Below are 11,766 nucleotides of genomic sequence, written 5' to 3'. Positions count from 1 at the left end.
AGTACCTTGGCAAAGCTTGAAAGAGTGCGTGTTTGTACCGTGTGTGTGAGAGATCATGACTGTCTTCTTCTAGAAATAACATAATCAACTAATTGAAAGTGCTTTGTTCACCTTTTTAGTGTAAAATAACAGACATTTATCTTAAGCACATCCGGCACTTCCTCCCACTTACAGAACATTCTTAGTAAGAACCACTAAACCAAGCATGCAATCTATTTCACAGCTTCCTAAACAAGATAACAACTAAACCAAAATGTCTTTTTCCAAACTGATTAATCTTTAAAAATGTTCAGAAGCTCCCAAACGTCTCCCTTCCAAGAACCCCTGTTTCTAGTTGCTACTAGTTTGACAGTAGGTTTGACAGTAGGTCACACTATGAGGCCCAATTCTCAAAGAGGTGGTAAACTCTCTTCCTCTCCCTGATGAGTCTCTTGGATCAGACTGCTGGTGCTTGGGAGCTGATACGGCCGACAATTTGATGGAGAATTGCCAGAAGCGAGGTTACTCTGTATGTGGTGTGGTAGACAAGAGAGTATGAAGTGGTGAATATGACAGCTCTGCCTGGCTGCACTGCCTCAGTGCCCCATGGTGCTGGAGGTGAAGGGCAGTCTTGTTCATGGATAGGGTCTTAATTTAAGAGCAGCACAGATTTAGCTGAGCGACAGTGGGCACTAGTAATTCTTCCTTTTTTCCCCACCGGTGCTAGTTCTGTAATTTAATAGCTTGCCTTGACATCAATTCCACTAGTCCACTAGAGAGAGGTAGCAAAACAAATAATGAAAAGCTAACAAACTTAAATGTTAACTTTAGTCTGCATTGCTAAATATATTGATCATCCCTGCAAACTCAAGTGGAATGAAAAGGTGACAGTTTGAAACTTAATCCTTGAGAATGGGCTGGGGGCATAATCCAAATGCTGTACAGTATGGGGACCTAAAAAACATAGGAAAATTTTGTTTTGGCTTGTTTACAATCTGTCCGATCGTTTCTTGCCCTAGTTGATATTGTATTGATATCAATGTGCTGTCAGATTTCTGCAATTTCCTACGACCTATAAAAGGTGGAAGTTTCCTTCCACTGTAAACAAATGAAGCCAACCTATACCAGATACAGCCTTTTGCCATCTTTCGCCATTTGGAGCCAGAGTCTGCACAGTACTGATCGGGGTCGGCACCATGGTATCGAGATCCCGTCCGTACGGAACTAATTAAAACCAAACTTAGTAGAAAAATTAAGCCTTGAACACATAGCAGGATAAAATTGACCTGAAATGACAGAAACCATCTTTGGGAGAAAAGTATTTGATGTGTACTTAGATTTTTTAGTTTGGCTCAGGTTCCATATGTTAACATGGAGGCAATGGGCTTAAATACCTATACTGCAGTCAGCCCCCAAAGGGCAGTTCAGATGTTTTGGCCTCACTTTTGGAGAGTTATCATACTGTCCATCTTTATGGTACAATGTTATAATAGTTAATAGCAATGATGCCCAAAAACTAGGAAAATCAGTTGAAATAAATTGAAATGATGCTTTAACATAACAGACATGCAGTTATTGACCCATAAACACAAGCACCACTGCTCTACAGTAAATATATGATAAAGGAGACTGAGAATTAGAAAATATTTGGTTTAGGGGAGAATCTGTGATTTATAGGACCAGTGTGTAGGATTTAGTGGCATCTACTGGTGTAGTTGCAGATCACAACTCTCTCGCTTCACCCTCCCCTTTCAAGCATGATGGACAAACACACGTATCTAAAGCCAGTGTTTAGTTTGTCCCTCCTGGGCTAAAAATGGCACTTCAACATGACGACTCCATGGAAGGTGACCCGCAGCATCTGTAGATATAACTCATTCTAAAGTAACAAAAACATATTGATTCCTATATTGAGGTGATTATACACTAATGAAAATATAGCAGTGCATATTATATTCCACTTCTGCCAATAGATCCTTCTAAATGTTACTCACTTGACCTTTAAATCATTTCCCCGTGCTGGTGTGGGAAGAATTAAGAGGTTGAATAGAACAGGTAAACAGTGTCAGTTATAAGCTGACAGCTGAAGAAGACCGAATCTTTAAATCAAGTCCATTAGCTATTCAAAAGGGCTGATAATAAATACAACTAAATTTAGTACTGTAATGTATGCAGGTTGTCTGTCACGAAACAAGAATATGGAAACTACATGATGCAATGAAACATTTAATTTACCATGCTAGTCCATCAATTATATATTAGATCTAAACCCAGACCACAGTTAGTTTTGCATGGGTGGTTTTCTATCAACACTTTCTTCCTTCATTTTTTGTATTTTGACTACACACAACCAGAACACACGGGACAGACTCATATTTGAGTGATCCACCATACCCCGTCTGAAAAGTCTGTCAGACTATATTGACTAGACTAGAGTTGATGTTTATAGACACACATAATTTTCCTTTAAATGATTTACTCCCTATTTTGAGGCAATGGAAATACAACAGTAGTTCCTGCTGTTGGTCGTTGGGTTTTCAGTGAGCAGAAAAGGCGGGATGTAAACAGCTTTGAGACAGTAGATTGAAACAAGCGTGGGTAAACACACAATTTTGTAATTTAATGGTCTGAGATTTTCAGTATCCCACACTGTTTCTCAGCCTTTGTAGGAAAAATTTGATTTTTTTTAGATGCAGTATAAACACAAACGCTAAAACACATAAGAAGCATTTGTTTTAGCTCCATACAAACAGGGACATTGTTCTGACAATGTAATGGTCTCATGGGTGCCCAGACCACGCAGTTCTGTGCTCCCCTGATTGATTTTCAGCAGTAACATTTCTATAGTCCAGTGGTTGTTCTAAAAATCTAATTTTGAGCCACAATGAAATGCAACCACTGCAGAGCCGTGTCTACATTTTGTATGCAGCTGACTATAGAACAGCATAGGATTTCCATTCAAGGGGAAACAGACATTTAATACTGAGTGCGTTCAGGGAATGCTTTTTTCTGTGAAATTCCTACTGTAACTGTTAATTTACCAAACCCTACATGTCAAATTAGGGTTGGCCAATTTCCAACCAATCATCACCGCCAACAACCGCAATTTGCTGTTATATATATGCGCATGTGCTAGGCCACTCCCCTATGGCGGGTTCGCTACATGCCATAAGCTCTCTTGGCTTTAATAAACACAATAAACTCACAAAATGTTAAGAAAGGCAGTATCCAAACAGTTATTTTCTTTATAAACAGAAACATACAACCAAACACCTTCTGAATTCAAGTTTCTCTCTTTTACCAAACTAACACCAGCTTAATTGCCTCATTAAGTCATCATAAAATAGACAGAAAAACAAAATAAAATTCACCAAAACTGTCTGTTTCAACAATCACCAACTCTGTTGTCTAACTGAGTTACATGTGAAAATATAATGGCTCTAGACGCTGTCAGTGGCCTCTTTGATGCCCGACCTCCCTCTCGCTCCTCTCTCACTTAACGCCTCTCCTGTCTCAGCCTGTCTTCACCGTGTTTTTGTCGTGCCTGGAGTCAGAGCAAATCACCTCAGAATTGTATTCCCTGTTGTCAAACTGGTCGACAAAAACCCTTAATTCACAAGTTAGATGTAAAATATTCTGGTTCTACAGCTGTTTTTCCTCTTAGTCGTTCTTTGGCTCAGTATGTGTACTGTGCTGCTGAATGAGAGTCTGTTGGTGGGCAGCAGCTCGTGGGCTTCAGAGGAAAACCATTAAATTAGCAAAATAAAAAGTATGGCCCCAAAAAATCTGCCAGTGATGGGTTTACCAATCCCTGATATATATCTATATATGTATCACTAACTCAAATACTGGCATATTGTCAATAACAAAGATTAATTACACAAATATATAACACAAATGTCAGTAATCCTACATCATTAGAGTCTGACCTGTTGATAATTCCTGAACAACTGCAGCTTGTGATCATTTAAATACAGGGCACGCACAACATGCTGACTAAAATGCATACATGTACATTGTAGCGGGACTCAAGCACATGCTTTAATCCTGTATTTTCTACGAGAGAATATGGTCATGGGACAGGCATTTAATTCCCTTAGCACAAAACTCTTGATCAACACAGATGGAAATACTCTAATTGTACTACTTCTGTTCAGCACATTTGACTGTGCTGCCACCATGACACTTGAATGTGAACTTTTTTTATGGCAGCCGAAGATATATGGCAGGTTTTATACACTGAGATAATTTCTATAAAATCCAGACCAGGCCTCTATTTGAGACCTGTAGTCACACCAGGCTAGTAAAGGAGACCTGTGTCTGTTTGAGACCGTGCTTTTATTGGAATTTTTACGTGAAATAGATTTGAATTACTATTTGTTTCGACATAAATTTTAACACTAATTGCAGCCCACTGACCTTGCCTAACCTGGCTAAGCTGACTACCATGGTACAGCTGATAGACAACAACTGGTGCACTACCAAAACTTTCCGGATAATACTCAAGCTCCAGTATTTATGTTCCACGCGTCTGAGTAGTATAGGCTATTTACACACCGAGGTAGTCGCATACCAAACAGAACGTCCTGCTCCGAATGGTTTAGGACGAATACATGTCAGTTACGACTCCCTCAAATTCTTAGTAGTCTTTAGAGAAAACAGCAGATGGTCCACTCTGCTGGAGGCCATTGGGCAGATAATTTGTCATCAAAATATAAAATTAACAGACCTGTTAATCCATTTGTATGCTGCTACTGCTATGTTCGTGTTTTTCAGCTGCTGTTCTTTCAGCTGAAACACTGTGCAAAGAGCCTTGGGACATCAACATCACAGGGCCATAGATTACCAGGACCCTGATTTAATGAAGAGGCTGTTGGTGAGATTTGTAGCCGATAGTAAACAGGCATAACAACTCTGCTGAAGTGCAGTCTCATCATTTTGTACATGTAAACAAAGTCAGAGTGTATAAAGCCCATTGGCTGTTCAACTTAATGTTAGAACAAAAGAGATACATGTGCCATTATTCTAAGATGGAAGCTGTTAAGGTGTAATTTTATGTAGCCAGTGAACAATTTGTAAACTTACTCTCCCCTAACATCAGGGAGAAAAATATATAAAACACACTTTTGCAATGCTCTGCTGGTTATGAAACAGCAGAGCGGTTGTAAGACAGCTATAAAAACAAAAACCACAATCAGCTACAGGAAGTAATCTGCCAAAGCTCCAAGAAGCTGAGTAGTACTCTGACAAGCATCCAGTTGATGATGAATGGGGTGTGTGGGTGCGTTTTTGTTTGTGTGTGTGTGTGTGTGTGTGTGTGTGTGTACTGACCCAGTCAATTGAGTGCTAGCAGGGCAGAGGATAAGGGGGCTAACACGGTGACCCAACAGTAAACCTCTCAGCTAAGTGACTATGGGCTTAGCTGGATCACTAGCCGTATGGCAGCATTGGATCAATGGCTTAGGCACTACATTTTTCAACTACATTTATCACTACTGTAATATCACAAAATAGTATCCACCTGAATTAACCAGGCGTGGCCACTACTTTCAAAATATTGTAGAGCTGCAACGAACTAGATTAATGAATTTATCACTGCTGGAGAACCAGCCGAAGAAGAGTTCAGTGTTTGTGAAGGGGCAGCCCCATTTTTCTACAGTAGCCCAGAAATGGACCAAACCAAAAAACTGGCTCTAGAATAGGGCCGTTCACGTTCACGGTTTCACGTGCTTAGGAAGGAAGGGTGGAAGCAAGTAGTTGCAGTCTGCAACTACACCACTAGTTGCCCCTAACTCCTACACATTGTTCCATTAAAGCAGCCCACGCAGTAGTCAAAGGATTTTGTCTGGGCCCGGAGAAAAAAAAAAAAGGATCTTTTGACAACAGGTTGTTCCCACGGTTACAGGCAACAGTGATTCTGTTGTGTCAGATAGTTTAAACGATGTTGAAGGATCTGTGACTCCATGACGGATTGAAATTTTCCAGAGACAGATTTTTAGTGAGTTTCCTCAGTTTGCCCTAAATGCAAAAGTCTATGGTCAACAATAGCTTTGTTTAATTGGTGGGGAGACAAAAATGAAAAACAACACCGTGTCATGTCCCCTCAGTCATGTTGATGGATCAAACACACAGTCCCCTTCTTTCATGCACACACACACAAACACACACACACGCACAGTGGTTTTTAATCCTCTCTGTAAAAAATAAGAATTCAAACAACAGCATGTGTGTGTATGTCTGTGTGCAGCTTATTCTGCTACACCAACTCCCCAGGGTGTTGCTGTAGAGTAAGAGTGTATTTTTATCATAATTTTTATTGTATTTTTTTTAAAAGGTTAAAAACCACATGAAGCCTGCCATCCCACATGACATTACATGTCACATATTCAGTACAGGAGATAAAATAATGGTGGTGTTTGTACGATTTTACTTTTAAAAGCTGTCCAGTTTAGGCAAAACAGCAATAGTTAGTTTTTGTTACACCTTAGATTTTAATGTTTAACACTTTATGAGACTCAATATATTAGTACAATCTGAAAAGAGCAATGGGAACATCAGCCGGTGTCTTCCTCAATTTCCTTAACACATATTTTCTAGATGAGAAAAACTAAATTCAGTCACTAAAGTTAATATGCGTTTCTACAGTTCACATCAACCTCCTGGTCTTTGTCATCATAGAATCAGTGTGAAACAATAATAAAAATAAACAGCAAATGTCAAGGAATCCAAGCAAAACATTTATATAATTTAGAATCATCTGTGGGAAGATGTTTTGTTATCTCTTCTGCTCTGTTGCACTTTGAGTGTGTGTGTGTGTGTGTGTATGTGTGTAAATAGCTTAGTGATATTTGAAATCTGAAGATAATAAAGCTTAGTTGGATGGTAGAGAAAAATATGGAGTTAGAGAAGGGAGTCGGGCGAAGGAAGGAAAAAAGGAGAGACAGTGACAGAGGTGAGGAACAGAGTGTAAGCGGAGGGCGAGGTGAGCGATGGAAGAATAATGGAAGTCAGGTGGGAGTCAGGAAGAAGAGCAAGCGGGATGCAGGGAAGATGGAGGAATGATAGAAGGATGGTGGGAGTATAGAGAGAAGGAAGAGGGAGGGAGGGAGGGGGGAACAATAGTGGGAAGGATGGAGGAGGAACAGTATGTCATGCATTGTTTTATTCTCATCCAGAGGCCAGGGAGAGGAGGCAGATACCTGCTGATTATTCTGTTGTATTATCTAACAGTAAAGCGAGAAAACATGAGTGTGTTTGTTTGTGTGTTTGCAGAGTGTTAGATAATAGCTGTTGTTGATTTAAATCAAACATTTACAATCTTTACTTCCCCCTCTTTTCTTTCTCTTAACCTCTCAATTTGTCTCCTGATTCTTCCTCTCCTCCCCCTGTCCTCTCCTGACCTTCTTCTTTTCACTTTCACTTTTTTGCTTCCTCTCTTTTATTCTCTGCCCCATCCCTTTCATCTTCGTCTTCTTTTCCTCATGCTTCACATCCAAACTGCAAAAACAAAAACAAAAAATCATTCTTAAATGATGGCTGAACTGTAGTCACTATATGTTACATAACGAACCTCTAACAATGCTTAGAATTGCGCACACACACACACACAAACATTGTTGGGCGAGGGAGAAGATGTAGAGATAAATAGAACTCCTACACATTAAATACATCAATGCATCTCTCTCGCAACTGCAGTGCGTGTAGACCTACATCTCAGACACAGTCATAACATTTACGTGTGTGTGTGTGTGAAGAAAAAAAAGGGGGTTACAGGTTTTTCCTGTATACTCCCAATTAAATATGTATGAGGTCTTTCACTGACGGTACACCCCACACATGAAGAAAAAGAGCGTTATTCGAGCACTCTCCTGCTCTCCCCTTCAGAGGCAGATCAGCTTTGGGGAAAGAAGTAATACATTTAATTTCACATCAGGAATATGAAGAAATGGGTGTCTTGGTGCGTGAGTGAAGGCAGGAACAGAGTGGTGTACCTGCCATGTGAGAATGAATGTTTGATGAGGATGATTTTGTCTCTTGACACTTTGATGAAATGTTTATGGGCCAAAGGGAGGGGACCAAATGAACTTGTCTGCAATGTTTGTGACTATATCAGTCTGTACAGTATATTAGGGGTTACCACTACACGCCTTTTTACATTTCACCCTGGTTTAGCTTAGTTTATTTACAGAATTGTCAGATATAAATGATTAACCCTGTTAAAAAGTGTCTAATCAGGAACATCAGAAACCAAATTAATCATGACCAAACAAGTCAGTGGAAGTAAAAAAGCACTTCCACACTACTGTGTGCACTTAGTCTGAGTGTATTTGGAAAACTAGTAGAGATGCAGACAGAACGAGTGTCTTGTGTATTTCTGTGTGTATTCTGTTGCTAAGGAGAACATTTTTAAGCAGGAGTTCCTGCATATATTACAGGCTATGTGAAACTAAACTAAAAAAAAGAAAAGCGTACACAGAAGTACACACTGCAGGCTGCGTTTGAGCTCTTCTTATAGACCTGAGATGAACCCAAGATCCTGTTATATTCATTACTTTACTTTTGGCATACACTAACTGATTGAGGGGACACATTTGTGAAAAAACATTAACAACTTAAAATGTTGGTAGTAAAGTTTGACATGTTATTTCTACATCTCTGAAGCAGTAAACAGTTTCTTATGAGACATCATCAGTCAGCATTTTTTTTAAATCAGTCTTTGTTTTTATTGTTGGAAGTTGCTACACTTGGAAATCTTTCCTTTTCCTTTCGGGTGACAAATGTATACAGTATACAGAAATGTCGGTGCATTGGGTGCTTATCTGCAACACATTTCGGATGTGTTTGGCAGCATAATAAGAATGCACTACATTTAGCCTAAGGGGGTAAAATACAGGAATAAAGAAGCAAGTACGTATAGAATATAGAAAAACGTATTCACCTTATGCTGTGTACAAAACACGGCGCTCTGCTGTTTTTGTTATTGTACTTCCATTTTATCAGTGCTATTACTTCTGTAGCGTTGTTCGCTTTATCATCCATTACTTGCCAAAAAAGTTAACATCTGGAAGGATGCCATGATAACATCAGGGTAGAGATACAAGTCTGTAAATCAGGAGTGTTTTGAACATTGTTCTTTGTCCTCATAACGCTGACCAACACCCTTTCATCCAGGTGATCCTGGGCTACGAGGTATATTAGCTAACGTTAGCCACGGTTCAGAAACCCAACTGATATGTTATATATATGAGACCGAGGCTAATAAAACCTTTTCTGATCCACAGATAACTGCAATATTAGTGACGTTATTACTGCAGTTCCACCGCAACGTCTCGTGGTCAAAGTTTCACATTAAAACAACCAAGTCTCAGTTGGAAAATGTCACTTTTTCACAGTAAACTTGTACTGTATTTATGAGCTTTTGCTGTGTCACAACACAAGTTACAGTGTAAGTAAAATGTAATGCGTAATCAGTTTCCTCTTTAGTAATTGACTGAATAAGTTATTTGTTATTATTTTAGCACTGTGTGTAGCTGTTGCCATTAACTACACATTTGAGATGAGAAGTTGGTAGCCTCAAACTGTTTCCTGCATATAGGACAACACATCACTACAGTTAGCTGCAACCAGTGTCCCACAGAATCACTGCTGGACTCTTCAGCCTCTCATCAGAAGTGCAGGTTTGTAGCCTGATATATTAGGACTACTTTGAGCTACAGTGAGCTGTTGTAGCCTTTAGTAGTGAGCTCTACTTATACTGTATTATATGCTGTCTTACTAACACTGAATCTGCCAACACTATTGTTGGCACAACAAAAACAAACAACAGTTCTGCCTCTTCAAATGTTTATTTGGATAATTAAATATATATTTGCATATAATATATAAATATGATAATATAATTAAAATTTCACATTATCAGCCAGTAATTTAAACTGAATATCTTTGTTTTTTTGCAATATTTTCTTTTCTAAATTTCTGACATTTTGCAGATGTTTGTTTGAAAAAAATATTGATTAATTAATCATTACTGAAAATCATTATTAGTTGTAGCCCTTATTGTTTTTCTAGGAAAAATTGCATTGAGGTATCTCATTCCATGTGCAGTTCTATGATCCAGTACGTTTACGGGCGCAACAGGTTAATGTAACATGATGCAGTGTTTACTGGGTTGTTGCAGATGTGAATTAATCTTAAACTGAGTCATTTTAAAGTTCAAAAAACATAAAATACTATGAGACATACAATGCTGGGCAATCAGCCAGTTCACAGACATTTTAATCATATTATACATCTGATGGAAATATACGGTTACATTTACACATGACTAATGTATTCTTCGAAAACATCTTTCAGCTAATATTAATGCCACTGATGATGCTGTTATGCAAATAGGTGATTGTTAGCTAATGCAAGTGCTCCCAGGCACAAGAAGGTATTTGAATTCTGATTACTGTTATAAGAGGGGTGAAAATGAAATCCAAGAGAATCTAATTATTCAGATTTTTCTTAAATTAATGATTGAGGGCAAAGTTTTTGTTCTACAAGATGAGAGTTATATTTTATCGTAATTTGTTCTGGTGTCAAGAAGCTGGAACATGAATTTCTGTACAGAAGTAGTTGTATCTCCCTTGACCATCTTGGCTGTGCCATCTTTGTAGTGAGATGACACCGATAATTAACAAAAAGGGCAGTTAGTTACAGACTTCTGTGCTTGCCCTATGTCTCTTTGGTTATGAGCCATCTGAGAATCTTTACAGGTAGTATAATATCCGTATATATTTCCGAGGTAAGTTGGCTGGATCCAATATATTTCTTACATAATACAGCTTCCAAATAATTTATAGTGCTCCTTGTAGACCTGTGCCAAAATATCTTCTAATAGGCGTGATAGATAGATCTGTGTGATCACTGTGTCTTAAACCCACCATCCCCACATGAAAGCCATCCTACCGGCAATGTTGCCATTTCTAAGCATCTACGCATTTCTAAAAAGGTTTTTGAGGAGGCAGTGAGCAGGGTTAAGGGTGAGCTGTAAGGGATAAAATAATGGGATAGACATGCCTGTTCCATTTGATAACCACTTTAAGCTCTCTTTTTTTTTTGCTTTAACCATGATTCATGGATTCATTGTGCTTCTTGTGTGTGTGTGTGTGTAAGACAGTGTGTTTTTCTTCCTAGTTTCTCTGCCACGTGTGTGTCCACCTTCGGATCTCGTAAGTGTTCCAGATGGAGTTATAAGACAAAATTAAGCTGTAGGTCAAAAACAGATGTTTTAACAGGGAACAAGTTGTTATGGTTTGTACTTTGGGACATTTCTAGAAAAGATAAGAAAAACATCTCTTCCTTCTGTCAGCTGAGATGCACAGGCAACGGCTGCCGTATTTAACTCATACTGGAACAGGAGGAGACCATGAAGGTGCAGGGAGAAACCAGCACAACAGCGGGGGGAAGTACTTATGAGAATAATTTAATACTGGCAGCTTACAACAAAACACCATGTTGAGGTGTCAAACGTGATTACAGACTGTTAGATCAGCTCACGGTCAGCCCATGTGTGCAGCGAAAAAAACAAAGAACGACCATAAAAATAGAACAGAAACATAAATATAGCTGAATCTGTAATGTATGCATTGTATTGGGGTGTGCAAACACTAAAGAGGAAATGTACTATATTATACATTTAGGAAACATGAGTAATGCTAAATACTATGTTTTAAAAAGTTTGAAATAGGTGGAACTGTTAAAAGTCCCCCTTCACTTATTAATATGTTTTTCCTCTTGTTCCTA

The sequence above is a fragment of the Morone saxatilis genome, unplaced genomic scaffold (assembly GCF_004916995.1).
Source record: "Morone saxatilis isolate NCDOM2014 unplaced genomic scaffold, NCSU_SB_2.0 Contig8, whole genome shotgun sequence".
NCBI lineage: Eukaryota > Metazoa > Chordata > Actinopteri > Moronidae > Morone > Morone saxatilis.
This window is presented reverse-complemented; position numbering follows the sequence as displayed.